Raw genomic sequence first — 27,935 nt, 5'->3', positions numbered from 1 at the left:
TGTTGCGGAGCACAGGCTCTAGGCATGCAGGCTTCAGTAGTTGTGGTATGGGGGCTCAGCTGTTCCGTGGCATGTGGGAATCTTCCCAGACCAAGGCTCGAACCCACATCCCCTGCATTGGCAGGCGGATTCTTAACCACTGCGCCACCAGGGAAGCCCCTTAGGTAGGTTTATTCCTAGGTAGTTTATTCTTTTTGTTGCAGTGGTGAATGGGATTGTTTCCTTAATTTCTCTTTCTGATCTTTCATTGTTAGTGTATAGGAATGCAAGAGATTTTTGTGCATTCATTTTGTATTCAGCTTTACCAAATTCATTGATGAGCATGGTAGTCTTCTGATAGCATCTTTAGGATTTTCTCTTAGTATCATGTCATCTGCACAGTGATAGTTTTACTACTTCCAATTTGCATTTCTTTTGTTTCTTTTTGTTCTCTGATTGCCGTGGCTAGAACTTCCGCAGCTATTGGCAGGAGTGGACATCCTTGTCTTGTACCTGATCTTAAAGGAAATGCTTTCAGTGTTTCACCACTGAGAATGATGTTAGCTGTGGGTTTGTTATATATGGCCTTTATTATGTTGAGGTAGGTTCCCCCGTGCCAACTTTCTGGAGAGTTTTTGTCATAAATGAGTTTTGAATTTTGTCAAAAGCTTTTTCTGCATCTATCAAGATGATCATATGGGTTTTTTCTTTCATTTGTTAATATGATGTATCACATTGATTGATTTACATATATTGAAGAATCCTTGCATCCCTGGCTAAATCCTACTTGATCATGGTGTATGATCCTTTTAATGTGTTGTAGTCAGTTTGCTAGTATTTTGTTGAGGAGTTTTTGTTTTGTTTTTTTTTTTTTTTGCGCGGTACGCGGGCTTCTCACTGCTGTGGACTCTCCCGTTGCGGAGCGCAGGCTCCGGACGCGCAGGCCCAGCGGCCATGGCCCACGGGCCCAGCCCCTCCACGGCACGCGGGATCCTCCCGGACCGGGGCACGAACCTGCATCCCCTGCATCGGCAGGCGGACTCTCAACCACTGCGCCACCAGGGAAGCCCTGTTGAGGAGTTTTTGCATGTATGTTCATCAGTGATATTGGCCTGTAATTTTCTTGTGTGTGGGTGGTATGTTTGGTTTTGATATCAGGGTGATGATGGCCTCACAGACGAGCTTGGGAGTGTTTCCTCTTCTGCAGTTTTTTATAGGTGTTTTCCTTTTAAATGTTTGATAGAGTTCTTCTGTGAGGCAATCTGGTCCTGGCCTTTTGTTGTTGGATAAATCAGTTTTAATTTCACTGGTGGTGGTTTGTTCATATTTTTTTTCTTCCTGGCTCAGTCGTGGTAGGTTGTACCTTTCTAGGAATTTGTCCATTTCTTCATATATAGTTGATTGCAGTGGTCTCTTAGGAGCCTTTGTATTTCTGTGGTGTCCGTTTTTATTGATTTGAGCCCTCCACTGTTGTTCTTGATGACTCTGGCAAGGTTTATGTTTTCAAAAAAACAGCTTTTAGTTTCACTGATCTTTGCATTATTTGCTTTAGGTGTAAGTAAGGTTAGGTTGTTTATTGAAGATTTTTCTTGTTTCCTGAGGAAAGATTGTATTGTTATAAACTTTGCTCTTAGAACTGCTTTTGCTACATCCCATACTTTTGGATCAGTGTGTTTTCATCATCCTTTGTCTCTAGGTAGTTTTTTATTTTCTCTTTCATGTATTCAGTGATCCATTGTTTTTTAGTAACATGTTGTTTAGCCTCCCTGTGTGGGTGGGTTTTTTTTTTTTTTAATAGTTTGTTGTGTAATTTATTTCTAATCTCATATGGAAAAGGTGCTTCATATGATTTCACTTATCTTAAATTTGCCAAGGTTTTCTTTGTGGCCCAGGATGTGTTCTATCCTGGAGAATGTTCTAGGTATACTTGAAAAGAGTGTGTATTCAGTTGCTTTTGGATGCAATGCTGTTGAAATATCAATTAAGGCCATCTTGTCTAATGTGTCATTTAAGGCTTGTTTTTCCGTATTGATTCTCTGTCTGGATATCTGTCCATTGGTGTAAGTGGGGTGTTAAAGTCCCCCCCATCATTATGTTGCTGTTAATTTCTCTTCTTATGGCTGTTAGCGTTTTTTGCATTATAGATTGATCCCTTGATCATTGTGTAGTACTTCTTTGTCTCTTGTAACAGTCTTAAAGTCTATTTGGTCTGATATGAGTATTGCTACTCCAGCTTTCTTTGGATTTCATATAGGCAATTTTTTTTTTTTTCTTCTTCCCATGGCTTGAGGGATCATAGTTTCCTAACCAGGGATGGAATCCAGGCCCTTGGCATTGAAAGCACAGAGTTCTAACCCCTGGACTGCTAGAGAATTCTTGTCATTTTCTTAACTGTTTTGGATTTGTTTTTGTCTGGTTTTCTCTCTTCCCTTCCTTTTGATTTCGTCTCTTGTGGTTTGATGATTATCTTTAGTGTTGTGTTTGGGGTTTTTTTTTTTTTTTTTTCGTTTTTTGAACCTATTGTAATTTTTTGGTTTGCAGTCTGCATGTGTATTTTTTTGTTTTTCTCTTTGGCTGAGTTGGGTGTTTGTTGCTGTGTGCGGGCTTTCTTGAGTTGCAGCGAGTGGGGGCTACTCTTCGTTGCAGTGTGAGGCTTCTCATTTCCATGGCTTCTCATTGCAGAGTATTGGCTCTAGGCACGTGGGCTCAGTAGTTATTTGTACTCTCCCCATGGTTGCTGTGTTGATATTATATTTCGTGTGTGGATGATTTCCTTCTTTTACTGTCTGTTTGCCTTTACTGATAAGCTTTCCCTTTTGTGATTTTGTTTCTAGTTGTGGCCTTTTCTTTTGCACCTAGAGAAGTTCTTTTAGCACTTGTTGCAAAGTTGGTCTGGTGATGCTGAATTCTCTTTGCTTTTGCTTGTCTGTCTGAAAAGCTTTTAATTTCTCCATCTAATCTGAATGAAAGCCTTGCTGGGTAGAGTATTGTTGGTTGTAGGTTTTTTCCTTTTCACCACTTTAAATATAAATATATTGTGCCACTCGGGCCTGCAGAGTTTCTGTTGAAAAATCAGCTGCTATAGCCTTATGGTTATCATTCCTTTGTATGTTATTTGTTGCTTTTCCCTTGTTGCTTTTCATATTTTTCCTTTGTGTTTAATTTGTATCAGTTTGATTAATATGTGTTTTGGTGTGTTTCTCCTTGGGTTTATCCTGTATGGGACTCTGCACTTCTTGGACTCGGGTGTTTCCTTTCCCATGTTAGGGATGTTTTCAGCTGTAATCTCCTCAAATATTTTCTCAGGCCCTTTCCCTTTCTCTTCTTCTAGGACCCTTATAATGCAAATGTTGGTTCATTAAATGTTGTTATTTCCACGACTCTGTCATCCAGCTCACTTAGTCATTCTTCTACCTTAGTTATTATGCTATTGAATCCCTCTAGTGTATTTTTCATTTCAGTTATTGTATTGTTCATCAAATCTACCTTTCTTTTAAATATTTCTTGTATCTTCTCCATCTGTTTCCATTCTTTTTATGAGATTTTGAATCATCTTTACTATCATTACTCTGAATTCTTTTTCAGGTAGATTGCCTTATTTTTTGTGTGATTGTACTCTTCAAATAATGCTTATGTATTGTTTTATTTATTTTTGGCTGTGTCAGGTCTTAGTTGCGGCACACGGGCTCAGTTGCCCCACCACGGTATGTGGGATCTTAGTTCCCTGACCAGGGATCAAACCTGCATCCCCTGCATTGGAAGGCAGATTTTTAACCACTGGACCACCAAGGGAAGTTCCTGAATAATATATATTTTAGTGGAAAATCATAAATGATTAAGATATCTTGTTAAAATACTTGTTTTAAGGGTGATAAAATGAATCATTGTAAGTGTAAAAAGTTATAATGCTTTGTGAATCCTTAGCAAGATGTTAAGAACTCAAGACGGTATTTCTGTGTTTCTACAATGCGGATGGACTAGAGGTCAAGTCCTGTATAGCCTGTTGCAGTTCTCTTAAATTTAAAGAGTCAGCAATGATGCCCAGTTATCCCCAACTGCTGGAGGCCAAGCACTTTTACTCTGATTCTGGCAAGAAACCCCTTTTTCAGAGAGTCATTTTCAATGTGAATTCAGTAAATTGTGGTTCATGATCTCTACCCCTGGAGAAGAAAGCTAGTAGGAAATTACAGATAGTCTCTCTGAACAGGTATGGAAATTTAAAAAAGGATATATCAAAGAATATGGTGGATTAGTATAAAAAGTACATATTCTTGAATCCTATTATGTAATGTTAGCATAATTCCAAATCAGAATTTAATCTATGGATTATGTAAGGTGGAGTTTTTTATAAAATAATTTTTACTATAACCAAAGAACCATTTCCTCCCCAACACAATCCCTTATTCTTCTGGCTCACTGGGCTCCAGTCACACTAGCCTCATGGATGCTGCTCATACACACCAGGCATGACTCTGATAGGCTTGGCACTTTTTTGTCCTACTTCTGGACAGCCTTAAGGTATCCACATGGCCTTATGGCACAACTCTATAACATTTTCTGCCCTATTTTACACGCTTTATTTTTCTCTTGAGTATTTGTCTTTGCCTGAAATATTAAATGGTTCACTCATTAATGTTTCACATTCAGCAGAACCACTTATGGCCCCTCCACAGGTGTCAGGTGTCTTTGCGGAGTTGGTGTCTGTAGACCCTAGGTTTTATGGACAGATTCCCATTTTTGGCAGCCAGTAGACTGAGACATGAAAGGTTGTCTTAGTAATGGGGCTAGTACATACCAAATGCTTGAGGATGTGATTGAGATGGGAGAGAGCAAGGGGGCCAGAGTTAGAATGGTAGGATGAGGTTTCTGTTCTGAGAATGATGGCAGACATGTAAGATATGAGGAGGTCCAGTGAGTAATATGCATGTGGGGAAAGTGTGTGAAGTAATTGCCCCAGGCCCTAGTACTAGGAGTATAAGAGAAGGATGGGGCTAAGTTTGCTTTTGTCTGGGAGCCATGATAGTGGGTACACTCAGGCTGTTGTCTTGGAGGAAAGGGCCCGGGCCCTGCAGGGCCCTCACAGATTAGATAGTATCTATCTGTCCACCTGCCTGTTGTTGCTCAGGGTTGTACATACTGATCAAGGAAGCATGAAGAGTTATTGGGCCCCACTGCCCTCTAAGTCACGGAGCTGAGGTGGATGATGAACCCAGAGTGAGTAGGGGCTGGGGTTAGAAGTACTTATGGGGTCCTGGGGAGAGAGGCTGCTTATGTACAAATCTGTCCCATCATCACAGGGGCCTGTGACCTTTGAGGATATGGCTGTGTACTTTTCCCAGGAGGAATGGAAGCTTCTTGCTGAGGTCCAGAGATTCCTGTCCTGTGATGTGATCCTGGAGCCCTTTGCACTTGTATCATTGGGTAAGGCCCTCCCACCTATCCCAGCATCCTGGACAGGTCTCTGCCTTTCCCCTTTTTTCCAAAGGCAAGTCTGTTTTTTCACAGCTAGACAGTGGGCACATCTCTGTTACTGCTTCCATGTCATACATGTTGTTGGTGCCAAGGCTGAGTGAATGTGTATATGACCTCCTTTCAGAAATATCCCCAATACCAGCAGCTCTGAAGTTTTTTCAGTGAAGTTTTTCTGGGTCATAAGACTTGGAATTAGTTCAGTGGGTTCCGTTAGTCTCAGCCACTCCCTGCTAAGTTGACTCCATAGACCCATGTACCTCTGTGCTCCAGGCTCTGCCATCTTCCAGCTGACATTTCTTGGGGCCTCACCATTCCAGGAATTGTTGGAACTTAATGTGGTCAGTATTTGTGGGGTCTTCTTGGCTGTTTCTGTGAGACCCTCATCTCAAAGATTCTTTTTGTTTCATATTTTTTTTCCTGAGGTTGTTTTGGGATTGGTAGTCCCCTGGGCCAGTACTGACTGTTCATTCACCTGTCGTGTCTTTCTCTTAGGACTTTCATCTTCTAGGTCCCATGTTGTCCAGCTGGAGCTGAGAGGAGAACCTCGGGTACATGACAGAGTGGACATGACTCCAGACAGAGCAAGAGGGGCTCAAATTGGGCCTGGACCTGGTAATTGGCATTGGGGGAGGAAGTGACATCATGGTTCAATTCACCTCATATCAGGAACATGTCCCATACCCAACACTGTTTTGGTGTCAAGGCCAGTGACTGTCTACCTCATTTCTGTTTCTCCTCCATCCTTGACACTTGCCTCCTGTGATTTTTACTCTGCTTCCAACCCAGGATTATCCCTCATCTCTCTGTCTTCCACTCTTCATTGTTCCTCTCCATCCTCGCTCTGCTGTGTTTTCCACTGTTCACCTACACTTAATGTTTCATGAGGTCTGCACCTCTCCTCAAAATAGTCCTTGAACGCCAGCTACTCAGTGAAAATCAGATTTTCCTGGACCTGGACATAGCTGTCCACATAGCACACACATGTCACCAGCAGCCAAGGTCCTAGTGAAAACTGTTCCTGGAGGAATGAGTTGTGGACCCCTAGCTCCTTTATGCCTTCCACCCCGTCCTTCTGTCATTTGCCTGGTGAGTTCTCCCTGTTCTGTGATGTGTAGAGGGTCAGTACTGTACAGCAGGGCTTTCCTAACCTCTCTGCAACTTTTTCTCTTGAAAACAGTCCCATAGATTTATTCCTTTATATGTCAGACACACATTTGTGATGGGGCTGCCTCCTTCTACCAAAATTCTATGTCAAGTTTACCCATGTTTCTCTGCTTTCAGGGTGTTGGTATATAGCAGAGAACAAGCAGACACCTTCTGAGCAGAATGTTTCTGTAGAAGTGCCACAAATAAATACTTCAGAGGCAGACCTGTCCACTCTGAAGTCCTATCCCTGGGAGAGGTGCTGCCTGTACTTAGAAGGTGGTTTGCATCTAGCTGAGGACCTTGGCACAAACCCTGGCCAGAAACTCTGCGGGGCAGGTGTGCAGTTTCACCAGCACAGTGGAGAGGAACTCTTTAGAAGAGACGTGGGTAAGACCTTTATGAAGAGCCGCACCGTCCAGGCATCCAAGAAGTCTTTCATATTCCAGGAGCCTGGGAAAGATTTCCCTTGTAGCTCTGGCCTTCTCCAGCACCAGGTCACTCCACAAAAGGACACCGAGTTTGTAGAGGCCTTTCACAATGGAGAAAAGCGTTACAAGTGCAGTGAATGTGGGAAAGCCTTCTTTTTTCCAAAGGCAAGTCTGTTTTTTCACAGCACGACAGTGGGCACATCACTATTACTGCTTCCATGTCATACATGCTGTAGGTGCCAAGGCTGGGTGAGTGTATACTACCTCCTTTCAGAAGTATCCCCAGTACCAGCGGCTCTGAAGTCTTTTCAGTGAAGTTTTTCTGGGTCATAAGACTTGGAATTAGTTCAGTGGGTTCCATTAGTCTCAGCCACTCCCTGCTAAGTTGACTCTAGACCCATACACCACTGTGCTCCAGGTTCTGTCCCCTTCCAGCTGATATTTCCTGGGCCCCAACAGGAATTGTTGGGATCCAGCATGGTCACTGGTTCATTTTGTGATACTGTTTTTCTTTCCTGAGGTTCTTTTTTTTGGATTGGTTGTCCCCCTGGGCCAGTACTTACCACTCTCCTGTCCTGTCTTTCCCTTATGTCCTGTGCCCCACAGTGTTTTGGTGCCAAAGCCAGTGACTGTGTACCTCATTTCTGTGTGCACTCCCCCCATCATTGTGTCATTTCTCTGTTTTCAGGTTGTTGGCATGGAGCAGTGCACAAGGAGATAAATTCTGAGCAGAATGTTTCTGTAGAAGTGCCATGAATAAATAGTTCAGAGACCTATCCATTCGAAAAGTCCTGTCCCTGGAAGATGTGTAGCCTGGCCTTAAACAGTAAGTTTGCATCTAGCTGAAGACCTGGGAACAATTCCTGGCCAGAAACTGTCAGGTGTGAAATTTCACCAGCACAATGGAAGGAAACTCTTTAGAAGAGACATGGGTAAGGCCTTTATGAGGAGCCACATAGTCCATGCATCCAAGAACTCTTTCGCATGCCAGGAGGCTGGGAAGGATTTCCCTGGTAGCTCTAGCCTTCTCCAGCACCAGGTCACTCCACAAAAGGATGCTGACTGCACTGTTTCACAATGGTCAAAGTCTCTGTAAGTAAGTGCCATGAATGTGAAAGCCTACCCCGGGATGTATAGGCTTGCAGAGCATGAGAGAGTCTGCACAGGAGAGAGGCCTTAAGAAGACAGTCACACTGGAGAAAAAAACCACATGCATGCACTAAATATGGAGAGTTCTTCAGCCAAAGCACCCAGCCTACTGAACACCAAAACAGGTCACACCACAGAAAAAGATCATATGAGTGCAGCAAATGTAAGAAAGCTTTCAGCCAAAGGTCTATAACCTCATCTGTCACCAGAGTTCATACTGGAGAAAGGCCTTCAAATGAGAGCAGCAAATGAGCTGTCGCCTTAGTTAATACATCATAATGCCATACATCTGAACAGCCCTAGTGTGCAGATTGCCTGTGAGTACGAGGTTCGTAGGAAGCTTTTCAGGGGCTATGCTCTACTTTCTGACTTACTGTCACTGTGAGTTTCTTACCTTTTCCAAGTGGCAGATCCCCATAGTGGGAATCAGTCATCTAAGTGTGATCAGGGTAGGTAGCCTTTTTTTTTTTTTTTGGCAGTACGCGGGCCTCTCACTGCTGGGGCCTCTCGCGCTGCGGAGCACAGGCTCCGGACGCACAGGCCCAGCGGCCATGGCCCACGGGCCCAGCCGCTCCGCGGCATCTTCCCGGACCGGGGCACGAACCCGTGTCCCCTGCATCGGCAGGCGGACTCCCAACCTCTGTGCCACCAGGGAAGCCCGTAGGTAGCCTTTTGTGCTCTCGTATCCCCTGTAGAAAAGCATGGATACCCTGAACACTTGGGTTTTGTCATTCTCTTCCATCAACTGGCTAGGACAGGACAGAGGAACAGGTTTTGTGGGTGTTCCAAACTTAGTATACATCAGTGGGGGTAGTATCATGGCAGAGAATAGTTTTCACTCCAGTTCTGGTCCATTTTGCGTTGTTGTCCAAGGCCTCCTGGGGTAGAGTGAAGGGCTCTCTGTGAGATTAAAACAGGGAGTGAGAGACTACCAAAGAAGAAGGAATAAAATATAAAGTTGCATTCATGTATGTTCCCATCACTGTGGCTGTTTTGCGTTAAGGTTTTTGCAGAAACCTCCTGAGCCCCAGTCAGTGTCAGACTGAATAACAAAGGTTTTAGGATTCCCTCAGCATCTGCAAATAGTTTATCTCAAGGCCATTTGTTGCACAGTGAAAACAATGGGGAATGAGCGTGGAAGTCATGTAGTACAGGCATGTGATTTTTAGGACCCAGGCAGAGTTCTTGGATAACTTAAGTGGAAACACTTTTCAGGGACTCCCCTGGTGGCACAGTGGTTAAGAATCCACCTGCTGCAGGGGACACGGGTTCAAGCCCTGGCCTGGGAAGATCCCACATGCCTCAGAACAACTAGGCCTGTGTGCCACAACTACCAGAGCCTGTGCTCTGCAACAAGAGAGGCCACCACAATGAGAAGCCCACACACCACAACAAAGAGTAGCCCCCTGATCACCACAACAAAGAGTAGCCCCCTGATCACTGCAGCTAGAGAAAGCCCATGCACAGCAATGGCCCAACACAACCAAAAATAAATTTTAAAAAACCTTTCATTGCTCACCAGTCTTCATTGCTACTGCTACAGAATCCCTCTCCCCTGAGACAAGGAGTCAGGGATGGGGTTAATGTGTGGTTTGCCAGAGTTCTACTGAAAAGGCGATTTAGAGTAAGATTCAGGGGGATCCTTGGCTCCTGTAAGGCACATGGCACACCACCACCCCAACCGCCAAAACAAAAATTCAGATTTTTATGTGGAGCCAAAATTTAGTTGAGCTGTATATGGGTATGCATTGACCTTGAACATACCTAATAAGACGTACAGCTTGATTCAATTTTAATACATGTAAATCCCCAGAACCATCGTCATAATTGTCATAATTACAAACATCCCCCTTCTGACCCCCCCCCACAACTCCCAGGCAACTACTACTGATTCCTTTTTTCCCATTCAATTAGTGCTTTCTAGACTTTTAATTTCACTGGGGTCTTTATGTTTCATATTCTAATGTGGTTTTTTTTTTTTGGCCACATCACACACCATGGGGCATCTACCCCAACCAGGGATTGAACCTGTGGCCCCTGCAGTGGAAGTACAGAGTCTTACCCCTGGACCAGGGAAGCCCCTGGTTTCATATTTCAAAATGAATGAATAGGGTTGTATCCTTTTTGCATTCTAACAGTATGGGAACCTTCCATCCCCTGTGTTCCTCACCAGTAGGGGGTTGGTATGGTTAGTGTTTTGAATATTACCTGTTTTAAAAGTGTGGATACATGCCTCACTGTGGTCTGATGCATTTCTCTAGTGATTCATGATGTTGAACATTCCTGTATTCATTTTCCAGGTGTATTGTCTTCTTTGATTAAATGTCTTTTTATTGGTAACTGTGGAGAGAATAAAAAGAAATGTGTTGCAACTTGATTTTTCTCAGTGTCTTTGCTGGATGGAATAAACGTTTAGTGCCCCACGTGTAGTCCTCATTATTAACATAGTTTCCATTACTGTAAGTCTAGACACCTACTTTAAACCCCCCTCCAAATTATTGTGTTTGCCAATTTCCCTGGTATGAAGGATGTCAAAGTTTGTAGGAGAGGAATTTCACTCACAAGGCAGCAAGCCAGGAGACAAGTCGTCTGGTATGAATACTCCAACTGTGGGGAGTTTCACACTGTGAACAGGAGGTTATTTTACTGAACCAGAGATGCAAGAAGCCAAACACTGGGATGTCAAAGTTTGTAGGAGAGGAATTTCACTCACAAGGCAGCAAGCCAGGAGACAAGTCGCACAACCACCTTCCTGGAGGTGAGGTGCTGTAGGGGACAAAGAGGCAGGGTGGTCCTACGTGGGGGGGGGACAATCAGAGTTAGAGAATAGGTGAGGCAGTAGTCAGTGTGTACAGGTGTATCTGCATTACAGGATTCTGCTTCCGTTCTTCATGCATAGCTGGACAAGAGCTGACTCCAAGTTCCTAAAAAAACAAGTAAGGCTCCCCTTTCCTACAGTGACCCCCACCCCATCAGAGGTGTTATCCACAGTGGGGGACTTCCCTGGTGGTCCAGTGGTAAAGAATCCACCTTCCGACGTAGGGGATTTGAGGGTGATTCAATCCCTGGTCAGGGAACTGAAATCCCACATGCAGTGGGGCAACTAAGCCTACATGCCACAACTACTGAGCCCAGTCCACAACTAGAGAAGAGAAAATCTACATGGCCCAACTAGGGAGAAAGCTTGGAGCATATGCAAGTAGGACAAAAAAAAAAACCCCCACCAAACTGAGCTTAACCAATTAAGGCAGTTCACAAGCAGAGGGGTTTTGACATGCTATTGTTCCCTTTTCTATAATTGTAGCTCAAGAAGTTGTTAGTCAGCAGCTTCTTTTAACCCTATGGGGCACAGTTTCAAGGTCATCCAATGTGGACTTGGGAACACATACAGTAAGCACTCCTTTCTACTATTTCCCTTATACAGCTGCCCATAAATAAGGTTGAGAACATAGATAATAAATACCAACATGTGCTAAAACAAGGGTACGAGTTTTGAGTATTTTTACTTGACCTGTATAAAGGATTACACCACAGGCCTGAGTTGTCCAATCTGTATTCATTCCAAAGAAGTGTTTGACAGAGTGGCCCAACTCTTGGGAGATAACTGCTAAGCCCTTGAAACATTTGGACTAATAAGAGTGTGTGTGTGTGTTTACCCGGGGCCTTGTGCCATGCTAGCTAATTTATACTAATAATTTGACATACCAGTGGGTAGGGGAGCCTTGGGTCTCTGTAGCAGTTTGACATTCAGAGAAGCTAGAGAATAAGTTCAGCCACACAGGTGTCCCTTGTGCGTGACATATTAAAAAAAAACCTGTATAAAACCAGGTCTTGTGTGAGGTCCCCCGTTAGCAGTACACTTCATATTGTCACCCACGGATGCTGTGAGACCTAAGTGACAGGGCACAGCAAACTGGCAATGTGGTCCCTCTGTGACTTTGTCCTGTTGTGCCATCTTTCCTGCTTTTCATCTGTATCCTTTTACTGTAACAGACCATTAGCCCTTAATTCATAGTAGCTTCTCTGACTTCTGCAAGTGTGCATAGCAATTTATTCAACCTGAAGGTGGTCTTCCACATTCCAGAACGTAATTGTGCTTTTTCAAAAGCTTTGTTAAGTATAATAGACTTAAAAATAGAATGCATTTTAAGTGCAGGGTTTGAAAAACATTGGCACAGGGTTACACTTCTGAAACCAAAAGTTTTCTCCTGCCATTTGTAATTAATCCTCCCTTTAGCCTACAGAATTGATACTAGAAAATCTTCTTGCAGTAGGTGTTGTTTTAGGATTTGCCACGTTTCTCAGTTTCACCTGTATTGGATCTGATTCTGTTTGACACGGTGACCAATGTTGGGGAGATAATAAAACAAGACCTTCTCCACAAAGTGGAGAAAAAACATACTTTGTTCTATGAGCACGAAACTAAACTGATGCACATCATAGACAACCCACTAAAGACATTGTAAAGACAGAAACCGCACCCATTCATGATACATCAAGCAGACAGAGCCCATTCAACGCAAGCACCAAAATGAACACTCACTTGCCTTCAGGTGAGAGGACTTGATTGCCCCATTTGTTAGTTTATCCTAAATGTGCCTGGGAATTCGAGTGATGCTCTGCAGGAGCTCTTCACCTTTATCCGAAGCAATCCTAGAACTTCCCATCTGTGTCTTTATGACCCGAAAGGTAGGACCTGACGCCTACTGCAGCAACTGGGAGACGGAGGCACCATCTTCCTTGATGTTTTCTTTCCAAAGAGGTGGCTCCAGACCTTAAAATATTATTTAAACAAACAAACAAACAAACAAAAAAACTCCTTGGCTGTGATTGAAGAAATGTTTACCTCTTGAGGAGTGGGGAAGCCCTTCAGAGCTGGAGACCAGGGCTACATCACTAATGCCCTTGTGAAGAAAATGACAGAACCTGCTGACGGCCCCCGCCCCCTTCTACCGCCGACCCCGGGGGCATAGGCGGCCCGGCTTGCCCTCCTGGTTCGCCCGCAGGCAGAGCAGGTCCAGCCGGCCTCTGGACCAAGACCTGGGAAAACCCCACGGAGGAACCTCTGCAGACCGGGCCACACGAGCCCGCGGCCGAACGGCTCACGCCCTCCTCGGGCCTCCCCACCCGGCCCGGTTCCCACCTCCGGACCCGGGAGACCCCCTCCCGCTCTGCTCGGCAACCGGAGGGGCCCCAGCCTCTTCCCTGTGAGCCTGCAGGTACAATCTCCGGAGAGAGTAGGAAGCGCGCCCGCCCGGCAAGACCGGGACGATCCCGCCAGCCCCGCCGACCTCCCGGAACTCTGCCTCGGGCATCGCGGCCGAAATCCCATCCCCTGCAGATGTCGCCCGAGCTCCGGACGGGAAGGGACGAAATAAACGTGACCGCCAGATGGCGCCCGACAACCGGCGGGAACATCAGCGGGACGGATCCGGATCGCCGGCCGGCGAGGGCGCACTGCTGGCCGCCCGGATGCCCGACCTCGTTCCGTCCCGGGCCACCTCCGAGCGGGTCTCATGGCCACGGGTTACAAATTCCCAGCTATAGCATGTGCGTTTTTGCTTCCTGCCCACTAGTGGAGGTCACTACCTAGTTCTTCCCGCCACTGTGGTCATAAAGGCACAGCCCCAGTTCCTCCCTGCTTCCTGACACCGGCATGTGACAGGCTTCATGTGGCCTTACATGGCCGCTGTGCCTGTCGTTTCCTTGGGGAACTTTCAATGGCAGTAGCCTCTCCTGTCCTCACTCAGTCACCTCCATAAATTAAAATTCCGGGAGCACATTTTTACACAGTTGTAAAACTGACAAGAGGATTATTTAGCTTTTCTAAAGCTTTATGTATGTCTCAAAGGGACAGAGAAAGAATTCAGAATTAGAAGTTTGCTAACGGAACTGCTCTAAGAAAAGAGATTGGAGGAGATTCATGGCAGAAAGCTCCAAATACCCAACATTCCGGAAAGGTTACGGTGAATCCCAGTGAACAAGATAACACTGTTAGCAAACAACCCAGTGCCTGCTTGCTTGCAGATTTTGGCAACCTACAGTAACCTTTTCCATGCCGGCCCTTTCTTGAATATGCATGCCCCCCAGGCTTAATACTTCAGTCCAGTGCTTTGAGAGCTATCTCCCTGCCTCCTTACTTGTCACAAGTAATAAATGCTTCTGCTTTAACTGAAAGTACTTGGTGTGTTCACTGGCTATGCACCCCAAGGGATGGACCCACTGAGTCTGGTAACAATAATGATACACCTCAGCACAACTTGGAGGCCCGTGCACAGGCATCCTGGGGACACTGTGATGAGGTCTGCATGCTGACACCCCTCAACAAGCCTACGCACACACATGCATTACACCACGTCCACAACAGAAAAGACATGTGATAGTCATGAAACACACAACCAGTGTATGTGACACACATCAGAGGCTTGTGGGAATAGAGAGAGGTGCTGAACTACCACACCAGGTATGAGGACACACATGCTCCAGGGAGACTTGTGAGACAAGCATGGGACAGGGAGGCCCAAAAGCCTAGTGTGTGGATATACACACAGGATCACACAATCATGCACATGGACCGAGTGTGACAGGTGGTCTCAACCTGGCTGGGAGATAACCCCTGCTCCTCCCCATCCTAGCACCATCCCTGCAGGTCTGATGATGTGCTGATGGCAGCCAGAACAGGAGCTGGGTGCTCATCTTGCCACAACCTGCAGTCTCACACGTTTGAAGACCAAATGCAGACGCTAAAGGTCACGTGATGGAAGCAAATCAGCCCAAGCCCCGGTAGCAGAAAACTATATCCGAAATGCCTGCTAACAAGGCCCAGGACTCATAGTCTGAAGGGGACAGAGTTGGGGGAGGTTATGGTCTCTACTGGAAGGTTAGTTGAGGAAGTTTCAGGGACAGCGGATCAAGGATGGTTTGGGGAAGGGAGGAATTATTTCCCTGGATTGTTAGCCATTGTTTGGGAGGTTTGTGTTTTACCCAGAGGGGTAAGGATGATCACGTAGCTGTGTGGCCATCCCAGGTGAGTCCTAAGTCTTTCCTCTTCCTGGTGTTTCTTGACGTCTTTACTCCTGAGTAGACGGGCGTTTCTAATTTTCTAGGTGCTGAACTACAACTACAACAAAGACGATAAAACACATAGCTAAGTTAAATTCAGAAAAACAATCATGCAAAAGAAAGCTCATCGCTTAATTTTATAAAAGTTTCTTGGCCGTCCGGCAGATCTCTCACTTCAACAGCATTTGGACTGAACAGACCCAGGGGCGCCCCTTCCTCCAGACTCTGACCACCCTCCAACCTTTTTTCCAGTCACAACCTTGGAACCACCCACTCAGCTCTCCTCGCCTCCGGGACAAGCCAACACCATTTTCTGAGCTTAGCTCCTTGTTGCCGACCAACTATGAGCTCCCAGACTCGTCACAATTACTCCGCCAGGTGGAGGCCGCCGTCACCCGCCTGATAAAGCGCATCTGCCGCTCTCCCACACCTACCTGTCTCTGCGCTTCTCTTTCGACCCGACGCAGCAGCTCGCGAGGGCGTGAGACATCGTTTCGCGAACCGGCCGAGGAGAAGCCGGAGGGCCCGAGCTCAGTGGAAAAGGCAAAAGCAGCGCTGTGGCCGCGCCCTCTTCCAGGACGTGCCGAAGCCGTCCCAGGAGCCGTGGGTAAAGCCCAGGACGCCATGGAAGCCGCCCGGCTGACGGAGAAGAACCTGCACCAGGCCCTGTGGGTCCGCAGGCCGTGGGTTCTGCCCGCGCAGACTCCACCTCTGGACTTCTGGGAGCCACTTCCTGGAGGAGCAGGTGAAGCTCATCAAGAAGATGGGCGACCGCCTGACCAACCTCCGCAGGCTGCTCGGCCCCCAGGCTGGGCTGGGCGAGTGTCTCTTCCAAAGGCTCAGCCTCAGGCACCCCCAGGAGCCCCTGGAGCCCAGCGGCCTGTGAGCCCCTCTGGGGTCAGGGCTTCTCCCTGAAGCCTCTCCCTGAAGCCACTGGGCAGCTTGTTAACCACCCTGGAGCCCTCTCCAAGCCTTGGGCCAAATGGAAAAAAGAGCGCTTTTTTGCAGGGGAAAAAAATTTTCTGTGAAGCATTGTAAAGTGACTGAAACTTTAACAGGCAAACCAGGATGCATACAGGTAGCCACGTATGGGTTTCACAGTTACTACTGTGGTCTTATTCTCAGGATGCTCTTATCAGTCAGGTTGTGTTGAAATTCCTCCTTTGGGACTGTCTTTGGGGCTAATTTCAAAGCTGCATCAAATAATATGACCTTTGGTTTAAAAAAAAAGTACTGTCCAGTTGAGCCCTCCTTGGAGCCTTTTATATAATCAAATACATACTTTTGTGTTGCCAAGGTGGACACGAACCCTTTATGTGGTGTTTTATCCAATATTGTTATTGCACACACAGCTCTCAGAAAAAACATCAGTTTTTCCGCTAGATTTATGTTTGGGGAATAGCTTGTGTGGTTCCTGTATTCTGTAGGAAAGTAAGCTGCGTTTTGAAGACACTACCCTCATATCTCCTCTCAAGATGATCATCTGGGTTGTAGCTGTAGCTGTACATGAATCTGAGCCCTGGGATCCATGAGAGTCGGAGAATCCACTCTCAGGAAACAATTCTTGGTTCAAAGCAGAGGGTTATTCTCTCCATAACTGGGAGCTCCTTGGGACAACGTGGCCCATAAAGGGACCTGGGCCCCAAACTGCAAGACGTATGAGATGCATCCCAGTGGGTGAAGGACCCACTAAGGTTCATTCTCTCACCACCCAGTTTTCTCTGCCTTGTCTTCATATCTGTGGTCACTCAGAGGGGCTGGCTGTGGCCTTGCTGCTCCACCCACCAAGCACTGTGTTCTGAGTAGTGGGATGACATGGATGACAGAGATATAGGTCCTGCCCTTGAGCAGGGAAGGAGCTCGTCATTAAGTATGGTACACATATGTGAAAGCAGGTGCATGCAGTGAAACAATTCTGCTGCTATGGCAGAAATGTATCCTGAGTTCATGAGAGAAGGGTTGAATCTTCGAGTCATGGGACAGGTGAGCAGGGTAGTGTTCCCTGGTGTCTGAGAGCTTTGATTCTGGGGATAGAGCGGAATTCAAACCCTTCTATGCTCTGCTGATAGTCCTGGGTCGGGTGACTCTGAGGGTGGAAAAATCAACCCAACCATTACAAGTCAATCAAATATACTCAGGAAGAAGGGAAATCTCCACAAGCTGCCTGCAGAAGGCAGCTGGAGTCCTCTTGTCCAGAACTGGGTAATATCCCACCCCAAACAATCAGTAGGAAGGGAATGAGATACCCCAAAAGTCAAGAGACTGGTGAGTCCTCCAGATGAAGGGAGGAAGCATAGCTTCCTGCCTGCTGAGCACTGTAAAGATGATTCATACACACTGCGGCACCCTGCCGTGTGGCAGAGGAGGGAAGGCTAACCTAACAGATACTGGTAACAACTTATTTCTGGCAAGGACTCCAGGAAGGTCTGGAAGTGCAAGGTGTATCATGAAAGCTTCCAATATACTTGGTACTTAAGATAATCTTCCTGGGATGCCTGGATGCATGAAGTTCAATTTATGGCTGAGTTCTCTTTCACAAAGACTAATCTCCAAAATGTCGCTCTGTAATTACGTAGAACAAGGAAACAGCATGTTGCCTGCACTCCGAAGATGTTTCTCCAATTTAAATTTACCAGTGCTGTTTGAGTTTAGGCTAATAGCTGAATGACTTTCAACATTCACTGCATTCCTAACACTCTTCTGGGTTTGTAGTTGTTTTTTAAGATTTAAATGTTCTTGATGGCACTTGGATAGATAAAAAGCAGAATTCTGTTACCTAGGGCTTAGGATGAGACAAGGGCATCAGGCGGGGCACACAATGGGTTGTACAGGGACACAGTTAAGTAACCTGGAGCTGTAGGGAGCACCCTATACATAGCAAGTGGTCTGGGGCTACCTAGGTTTCCTAGGCTCCCCATGGATGACCTAGCTGGAATAATTTCATGGGGTCAGGGGCATACAGGCTGTCTCCAGTTGCCTGGTATCCTGGCCCTGGGACATAAGGGATGGTGTCCAGAGTGTGAGTGCCTGATATAGACAGTGATTGGTTGTGGTCTTAATCAGCTGCTGCTCCAAAAGAGGAAACGACTAACATCAAGCCAGGGACTCAAAACTGAAAGATAACTAATAAGGAGCTACTGTCTAGCACAGGGAACTCTACTTAATACTCTGTAATGGTCTATATGGGAAAAGAATTTAAAAGAGAGTGGATATATGTATACGAATAACTGATTCACTTTTCTGTACACCTGAAACTAACACAACATTGTAAATCAACTATATTCTAATAAAAATTTAAAAAAACAAAAACAAAACACTGGTACTGCCATAAACACAAAACTTGAGGCCAATGAAACAGAACAGAGTGCCCAGAACTGGAAGCCAGTATATTTGATCAAATAATCAACAAGAGTGCCAACGCAATTCAATGGGAGGAGGACAGTCTCTCCAACAAATTACAGTGGATATCTGCATTCAAATGAATGAAGTTGGACCCTTACCTTACACCACACCCAAAAATGAGCTCAAAATGAACAAAGACCTGACAGAACGATATAAACTCAAAAACTCTTAGATGAAGACATAGGGGAAAAGCTTCATGACACTGGATTTATAACTTCTTGGCATTGACATGAAAAGTATAGGAAACAAAAGCAAAAATAGAGAAAGGTACAAACTTCTGTGCAAAGGACACAATCAACAGAATGAAACGGCAAGCTACTGAATGGAAGAAAAGCATTTGCAAATCATATATCTGATAAGTGGTCAGTATCCAGATTACATAAAGAACTGCTACAACTCACCAATAAGAAAAATTTTTAAGGGGTAAACATAGAGATTTTTACAAAGAATATACACAAATGGCCAAGAAGACATGATCATTAATCATTAGGGAAATGCCAAACAAAACTACAGTGAGGGGACTTCCCTGGTGGTCCAGTGGTAAAGAATCCACCTTGCAATGCAGGGGATGTGGGTTCGATCCCTAGTTGGGGAACTAAGATCCCAAATGCCACAGGGCAACTAAGCCCACGCACCACAACTACTGAGCTCGCGCTCCTCAACTAGAGAGCCCGCATGCTGCAAACTACAGAGCCCACACGCTCTGGAGCCTGCATGCCACAACTATAGAGCCCACACGCTCTGGAGCCCACGCGTCACAACTAAAGAACAGAAAACCTGCACACCACACCTATACAGAAGCCCACGGGCCACAACTAGAGAAGAGAAAATCTGCATGCCACAACTAGAGAAGCCCGTGCGCCACAACAAAGAGCCCGCATGCCACAACTAAGACCCGATGCAGCCATAAAAAAGAAAAAATAGAATAAAATAAAACTACAGTGAGATATTACCTCACATCCATTAGGATAGCTACTATTAAACATGAAACGGAAAATAAAATTATGTCGATGAGGATGTGGAGATACTGGAACTCTGTGGACCTTTGATGGGAGCACAAAATGGTACAGCCAATAAAGGAAACAGTTCAAAATATTAAAAATAGATTGGGGACTTCCCTGGTGGCACAGTGGTTAAGAATCTGCCTGCCAATGCAGGCGACACGGGTTTGAGCCCTGGTCCAGGAAGATCCCACATGCCACAGAGCAACTAAGCCCGTGAGCCACAACTACTGAGCCTGTGCTCTAGAGCCCGCGAGCCACAACTACTGAAGCCCGCACACCTAGAGCTGGTGCTTCGCAACAAGAGAAGCCACTGCAATGAGAAGCCCGCACTCCGCGACTAGAGAAAGGCCGCATGCAGCAATGAAGACCCAATGCAGCCAAAAATAAATTTAAAAAAAAATTGACCATATGATCCAGGAATTCCACTTCTGGCTATACACTGAAAATAACTGAAAACAGGATCTCAAGGAGATATTTGTGCAGTCGTTCTCACAGCTGCACTCTTTACAACAGCTAAAATATGGAAACAAGGGAAGTCTTCATCACCAGATGAATGGATAAAGATGTGGTATATGCATACAATGGAGTATAACTCAGCCTTAAAAAGGAATGGACTTCTGAAACAGGACACGTGATACATGAAATGTGAGATTCTGGTAAATGACGTCTTCACAAAAATACAAAAACTGTATGATTCTTCTTACATGAGGCAGCTAGGGCACTCAAATTCAAGGAGAGAGAGAACAGTGGTTTCCAGGGGCTGGAGAAGGAGAGGAGTAGGAGTTGTTATTTAATGGGTACAGGGTTTCATTTTTGCAAAACAAGAGCAGCTCTGGAGATTAGGTTGCACAACAGTGTGAATGTACCTCACAGTACTGAATGGCACACTAAAATACTTAAAAGATGGCAAGTTTTATGTGTGTGTATTTTAACACAATAAGAAGGAAAAAAAAAAAACCCAAAAGTACATAATATGTACTTCACAGTGCCAATCAGAGCAGACTTTCGGCTGAAGTCCTTTCCCCATTTGCTTCCTTCATAAGTTCTTTCTCTGGTGTGAACTTTTTGGAGCCAAATGAATGGAAGTTTTGGCTATAGACTTTCCAACATTCACTGCACTCAGAAGGCATTTCTCCAGTGTAAATTCAACAGTGTTTAACAAGACCAGAGTTGTATGTAAAGATGTTCCCTTATTCACTGTTCTTATAAGGCCTCACATTAACGTGAACTCGCTAGTGTGTACTGACTCTGGAGTTTTACTACAAAAATTTCCCACATTAGCTGCACTAATAAGGCCTTTCTCCAGTGGGATTTGTCCAATGTCTCATGAGTGTGGAGCTGCAACAAAAGGATTTCCTACATCGATGCACTCATAAGGCCTTTCTCCAGTATGATTTCTCTGATGTCTAATAAGGGTGTAGCAGTGCCCAAAGAATTTTCCACATTTGGGGCTTTCCTGGTGGTGCAGTGGTTAAGAATCCGCCTGCCAATGCAGGGGACACGGGTTCGAGCCCTGGTCCAGGAAGATCCCACATGCCGTGGAGCAACTAAGCCTGTGTGCCACAACTACTGAGCCTGAGCTCTAGAGCCCACGAGCCACAACTACTGAGCCCGTGCGCCACAACTATTGAAGCCTGCGCGCCCTAGAGCCTGTGCTCAGCAATGAGAAGACACCACAATGAGAAGCCCATGCACCACAACGAAGCGTAGCCCCTGCTCCCTGCAACTAGAGAAAGCCCGCGTGCAGCAACGAAGACCCAACGCAGCCAAAAATAAATAAATTAAAATAAATAAATTAAAAAAATTTTTTCCCACATTTGCCGTACTCATAAGGTCTTTGTCCAGTGTGAACTCTCTAATGAATAATGAGTGAGAAGCTGTCCATAAAGAATTTCCCACATGCTCGACACTCAAAAGTCTTTTCACCACTGTGGATTTTCTGGTGCTCAACAAGCCTATGTTTGCAGGTGAAGGCTCTCCCGCATTCAGTGCACTCAAAAGGCCTTTCTCCAGTGTGAACTCTCTGGTGTCTAATGAGTGTGGAACAGTTCCTAAAGAATTTTTCACACTCACTACAACCGTAAGGTCTTTCTTCAGTGTGGATTTTCTGGTGACCAATGAGGTGGGACAGTCTAAGGAAGGCTGCACTCAAAAGGCCTTGGCCTTGTGTGAATTCTCTGGTGGTCACTGAGGGCAGATATTTCTGTAAAGAATACTCCACATTCTGAGTGCTCATAAAGCCCAGGCTCAGTGTGGACTTTCTGATGCTCTCGTGGTGGAACTTTCTAAGAAAGGCCTTCCCACATTCCCTATTCGCATAAAGCTATTCTCCAGTGTGGATCTTCTCTTGGTCAACAGGTGTATGTTTATGGCTGAAGGCTTTCCCACACTGAGTGCAGTTGTAATCACTTTGCCCATTTTGAAAGGCCTCTCCATGTGCAATGTGCCCATGTGGCTTTCCCACACCATGAGGAGGCTGGTGCTGGAGAGGGCCTGTGCTGGCTGGGAAGTCCTTCCCACCTTCCCTGCATGTGAAGGTCCTCTGTGTCATGTGGACAGTGCAGTTTTTCACAAATGAAGGCCTCCCCTTGTCCTTTCTGGAAAGTTTTTCTCTAATGTGACGTTTTTGGTGCTGGCAAAGCTTTGCCTCACAAGTGTATAGTCCTTGCCCAGGGTGTGTTCCATCCTGCTCAGCCAGGGACAAAATGTCTTTCAAGAGTGAGCTGCATGTCTCACAGGGTTGGGCGTTCCAGATGGAGGGACCTGGCTTTGCGTCCTGGCCAGTGACACTTCTATAGAAACACCTCGCTCTGAAGATGGCTCCTCATCCTGGGCTCCATGCCAACAATCTGCAACCAGAGAAATGCTGGTGAAGCAAATTGACACTGGCGGGAGGAGCAGCCCCACCACAAATGTGTGTCACCCACACCTACGAATAAATCCATAGGACTGCTGATAAGCAACAGGGGCCAGAGCCAGTGAGAAGGCCTGCTGTGCAGAGCTGCGCCTGGGAAGCTCAGATGATGGGAGAGCCCTGACAGTAGGTAAGGACACAAGGAAGGGGTACAGTGCAGGGAGGAGAAGGGTCCCCAGCTCACTCCTCTGAAAATGGCTTTCCACAAGGCCATGGCTGGTGGTGAGAAGTGAGTACTGGGTAGAAGGTTGTGTCCAGAGCCAGAGATGTCTGATTGTGACCCAGTAGTTGGTATCCAAGGACTGTTTAAAGATATGTGCAAATAGAATGGCCATTCATTAAAAACTCTACAAATTACAAATGCTGGAGAGGGTGTGGAGAAAAGGGAACCCTCCTACACTGTTGGTGGAAATGTTAGTTGGTGCTGCCACTGGAAAATACTATGGAGCTTCCTCAGAAAACTAAAAAGAGAAGTACCATATGATCCTGCAATCCCAATCCTGGGCATATATCCAGATAAAACTCTAATTCAAAAAGATACATGCACCCGTATGTTCATAGCAGCACTATTCACAATAGCCAGGACATAGAAGCAACCTAAATGTCCATCGCCAGACGAATGTATAAAGAAGATGTGCTACATATATACAATAGAATACTGCTCAACCGTAAAAAAAAACGAAATAATACCATTTGCAGCAACATGGATGCAACTACAGATTATCACACTAAGTGAAGTAAGTCAGAAAGAGAAAGACAAATACCATATGATTTCACTTATATGTGGAATCTAAAATATGACACAAATGAACATATCTATGAAACAGACCCATGGACATAGAAAACAGACTGGTGGTTGCCAAGGGGAGGGCGTTGGAGGAGGGATGGAGTGGGAGGTTGGGGTTAACAGATGTAAGCTACTATACATAGGCTGGATAAACAACAAGGTCCTACTGTATAGTACAGGGGACTATATTCAATATTCTGTGATAAATCATAATGGAAAAGAATATTAAAAAAAAAGAATGTATATCTATGTATAACTGAATCACTCTGCTGTACAGTAGAAATTAACACAACATTGTATAAATCAATTATATTTCAATAAAAAAATACAGGAACTTGTAACTTAGATAAAAAAGATATGTGCAAATGTCACAATAGCTTAAGTGTGGGTCAAATGTTGACAGCACGGCAAAGGAACAAATAGGAGGTGGAGACTACAAAAGTCAGGGGAGCCAAGGACTGGAAGATTAGAAATGACAATGGGAAAGAAAATGTAGAAATGAAGTGTGACCACTGTCCCTGGCATCACCCAGCGGTGGACAAAGGCCTGGCTTCCAGTGTGATTTGAAGCCAGCTTTGACAACACACCCTCTCCCAGCTCCTAAGCTCCACAGCCACCTCTTGTTGGCACTGATGGAGTAATGTCCATCCTGTCAAGACACTCAGGCCCCTCCCTCTGCCTCATGGTGAGCACTTCTATGGGACCTGGCACAGACCAACCCAGGTGAAACACAGGGAAAGGGAGTGGACAGCATGCCCCCAGAGCGAGCCGACACACGACGGCCCCCACTCAAAAATCGCAAGAACTACAGAGGAGGGTCTCACAGAGTCAGTGGTCTCTACAAGTAGTAAGCATGTATTTCTGCCACAGGCAGGCCCCCCAAAACGTCAGCAAGAAGGGGGAAGGCCTCCATGCATCTGAACAGAGTAACTTGACCAGGGACAGGCAAGGTTTCAGAGCAACACGGGATGGGGCTGCTTGGGGAGAGGCAGTACGGTGCACACAGCCTGGGAATGGCTCCCGCACACATATGCTAGGAAACCAAGAAAGGAAGGATTACCCATGGTTTGGTTGGTAAAAACAGCCCAGCCCAGGACACTGCGGGGGGGAAGCGTTATGAGGGCCTTAGCTAGTCATGAGAGAAGCGCAAAGTTCTCCAGCATCACATGGTGGTACAGGCGTCTCTGAGCCTCATCAAGGAGCCCCCACTCCTCCTGAGAGAAATGTAAATGTAAAAACCACAAGTCCCCGCCAAAATGGGGATGGTTCAATCAATGCGCAGCTCATTTCTCCAGGATCTTTACTCCTTCCCCCCACACATCCATTCCCTCCTCAACCTCCACCCCCACTTCCCAAGCGTGGAAGAGATACAAGGTCCAGTGACACCAGTGCCTCTCTCTCCTTATTTCCACTGATCACTGTGTCCAGAACACATCTTTCCAGAGAAAGCCAGAAACTTGGGGTCACCTCTGACTCGTCCTTCCATCTCATCTCCCAGTCCCACGCTCTCCACATCACTCAATGTGGGCAGGTCTGTTCAGAACACAAACAGAAGGCAACCACTCCACTACCTCCACGGCAATGACTCTTGTCCAGCAACCACCAAGGTCCACCACAGTCACTTCCCCCAGGTCACTCTACCTCTACCTTCCCTCTCACACAGTATCTCTCACGGCTAGACACAGCCGGTTACAATCTGGGTCAAATACCTGGCTCCTCTGCTTCAAACCTTCCCTAGCTCCTACTTCCCTCGGATTAGAGGCCCAAAACCTCAGGCTGTAACTGAGACCTGATAACTGTGTGCCCCTACCCTCCACTCACTCCCCCCACCCATAATCCTATCACATGTAACAGACTTGCAGTTCCCCGAATATTCCAGCTCAGTCTCACCTCCAGTCGCCTGGACATTCTGGATCCTGTGCCCACGACATTCTTCCACATCTCACTCCATCAGTTGTTGGAAATGGGAACAGCTCCATATAATCTGGGACTGAGTTCAAGACCCTAGGCCTTGGTGAAACCACAGGGACTTCAGACCCAAGGAAGGGAGAAGGATGGGTGAACGATCTCAGGCCACCAGCATTCTTTATATGGGAGTGGCAGAACCATCAGGGTGATAACTGGGGTGGATGAGGGTCTAGCATATCCTCCATTCACCCATACAGGTCCATAAACATTTCTGTAAATGCCATGGGAACCTGTGGGAAGAGGGAGGCCATGAGAAATGGGCAACCACGTTAGGATTCTACAGGCTGGGCTAGACTATCACCTGTGGCCTGCCCTGGAGCAAAATGGTCTCAGCCTGATGGTCTATGCTGTTTCTCTGACCTCAGTGTCACTATTATCAGCTGTGTGACTCTGCTTTAAAGACTAAACCTCCCTGAGCCTCAATTCCTTCACTGTAAAATAGAGATAACAATGGTTTCTACCTCATAAGGCTGACAGTAGTATTAAACATAAGAGGACACACTACCTGCCAGCTATAACTATACATAAGATTCCCGATTTTTCATGTTTTCAGTGCAAATGAAGGGAGTGGGTTTTCAAAATGTGGGTTTGCATTGTTTCTTCTTTTTTTAAAATTAGTTTTTATTGGAGTATAGTTGCTTTACAGTGTTGTGTTAGTTTCTGCTGTACAGCAAAGTGAACCATTAAATGTATACATATATCCCCTCTTTTTTAGATTTCCTTCCCGTTTAGATCACACAGAGCATTGAGTAGACTTCCCTGTGCTATACAGTAGGTTCTCATTAGTTATCTATTTTATACATAGAGTATATATATGCCAATCCCAATCTCCCAACTCATCCCACCCCTCCTGTTTCTGCTTTTTAAGGTTTTCAGAAAATGGGATATATAACATTCCACTAAATTTGCTAACACCTAAAGTATTATCAATACTACAGGTAAATTAAATTTCAAGAAATTTTTTATAAAGTGTTCCTATGTTTAATTTATTGAATGTCTTCATTTCTAACTGCCCCTCTACGTGTACACATATTTAGAAGGATACTGGTTAACAGATGTTTTGATCAGTATGTTTCATACATTTTGAATTTAATGAGTTTTAGGGAGACTCTGAACAGGCAGGTCAGATACTTTTCCTTTTTGCAAACAAGCCTGTTTCCTGTTTGCAAAGGATCCCCTCAAGGAGTCCCTTGACTATAGTGCTCTCATTCCTCTTGCCCTGAGGGGTGGAAGAAGTGTGTCAGAAGTGTGCTTGTCTGGAACCAATCTGCTCCACAAACCTGGCTATTTCTTTGTCCCACAGGGATTCTCCTCTAGGAGCAGAGCTGACCAGCAGGGCTCAGTCTACATGACCTTACACCTTCATCTCCATCCAGGCCGGCAATTCATCACATCCAGGTATCCTTTTCTACAGACACAGGCCAGAGTAGCTCCTATGCCAAATATGCTCCTTTATGGAGAGAACATCAGGGATGATGAAACCCCTAATGCCCCAAACTCAAAGTCTCAGCCCTCCTGACACTCACTACAGGGCCCATCAGAAATAACAACCTTAAAAATCCCCCTCCTCAATCTGATCCCCAGGCCATGCCCTGGTTCAGTCCACACCCTCCACTCGTTTGACGGATTCAGTCCAGCCCCCTTCCCCCACATCCAGACCTTCATGTCCACATACCTATGTGCCGTCTCCACCTTGAGGTATCTTAGGGTCACACATCCACAATTTAACTCATTATCTTCTGAAACCTGCTCCTTGTGGTTGCTTCCCCCCAAAACCGCAAAAACAAAACAAAAACAAACAAAACCTTGAGATGGTCCTTCACTCCCTACTTCTGCTCATAGCTATACATGGCACATCAGAAAGTCCTGTAGGCTCTATCAATGAAATCTATGCAGAATCTCATCCCATCTCCCAATGTCGTGCTACCTTCCTGGCCCAGCCCCTGCCATAATTCTCCTGAGGTCTATCGCGGTGGTCTCCTCAGCAGTCTCCCTGCCTCCATTCGCATCCCGTTCTCCCAATTTTTAACTTCTAACTCTGGACACGGTTCTCCCATCCCCAGTCCCTTCATAACCTTCCATGGATTCCACCTGCTCAGGTTGCCGTTTCAGGTGAGACACCTCGTCCCCTTCTGTCCACGACAAAAGCGACCCCAGGTTTCCCCAATGCTGCCGACTCCGTAGCACCTGCAAGCCGTGCACCGGGGCCCCCCCGAGAGAACTCTTTCCCTCACCCCAGTCCACGGGCTGAAAGGGGACCCCTCCCAAGGCCGCCCTCTGTTCTGGACTCTGGGGCTGACCGGCAGGGAACCGAGCGGGCGCCCCTCCGTCCGTATTTAGAACTCGGAGGCGGGAGTCGGGCCGGGTGGGGGCCCGGGAAACGCAGCACCCACCTGAGCCAGCCTCATCGGCGAAGCCTCGGTCACCGGGGTCACCGGCCGGTGGGAAGAACGGAGCCGGAAGAGGCGGTGGGCGGGGCGGGAACGAGGGCACCGCAGTCAACTACGGGCTCAGGGGGCCTCAGAGCCGCCTCTGGGCACCGGGGCCAACGCCTCTCCTCGCCTGTTCCATTCCCTTCGGCCCCGACTCAGGACTCAACGCCCTGAAAAAGGTGAAAAAAACAC

At 46.2% G+C, this 27,935-nt stretch overlaps 1 protein-coding gene and 2 long non-coding RNA genes across 8 annotated transcripts in view; 1 reads left to right on the top strand and 2 right to left on the bottom strand.

Annotated features, from left to right (window-relative positions):
- LOC102981650 (zinc finger protein 773-like) overlaps window positions 1–9,623 on the top strand; it is a 34,560-nt gene extending 24,937 nt beyond the window's left edge. For 3 of the 6 annotated variants that reach the window (XR_008615444.1, XR_003676546.2, XR_008615443.1), the window contains 2 exons: window positions 3,645–5,400; window positions 7,714–9,623. The gene's annotated coding sequence lies outside the window, so the exon portion shown is untranslated. The remainder of the gene's footprint in view (window positions 1–3,644; window positions 5,401–7,713) is intronic. The other 3 variants (XR_003676544.2, XR_003676545.2, XR_008615445.1) reach the window with 2 other exon arrangements.
- Window positions 8,961–27,911, bottom strand: LOC112062461 (uncharacterized). The gene is made up of 4 exons (XR_002890742.3): window positions 27,705–27,911; window positions 12,718–12,948; window positions 10,383–10,514; window positions 8,961–9,074 (listed from the first exon to the last, which is right to left on the bottom strand). It is a non-coding gene; the product is annotated as an uncharacterized lncRNA (long non-coding RNA).
- On the bottom strand, window positions 15,740–27,694 carry LOC114484053 (uncharacterized). The gene is made up of 4 exons (XR_003676557.2): window positions 26,987–27,694; window positions 26,592–26,761; window positions 25,234–25,541; window positions 15,740–22,491 (listed from the first exon to the last, which is right to left on the bottom strand). It is a non-coding gene; the product is annotated as an uncharacterized lncRNA (long non-coding RNA).
- Window positions 27,912–27,935: the final 24 nt, after the last annotated feature.

This window comes from Physeter macrocephalus, chromosome 17, assembly GCF_002837175.3.
Source record: "Physeter macrocephalus isolate SW-GA chromosome 17, ASM283717v5, whole genome shotgun sequence".
NCBI classification, from domain to species: domain Eukaryota; kingdom Metazoa; phylum Chordata; class Mammalia; order Artiodactyla; family Physeteridae; genus Physeter; species Physeter macrocephalus.
Note: the sequence above shows the minus strand (reverse complement) of the source record. Positions and strands in the feature narration are given on the sequence as shown.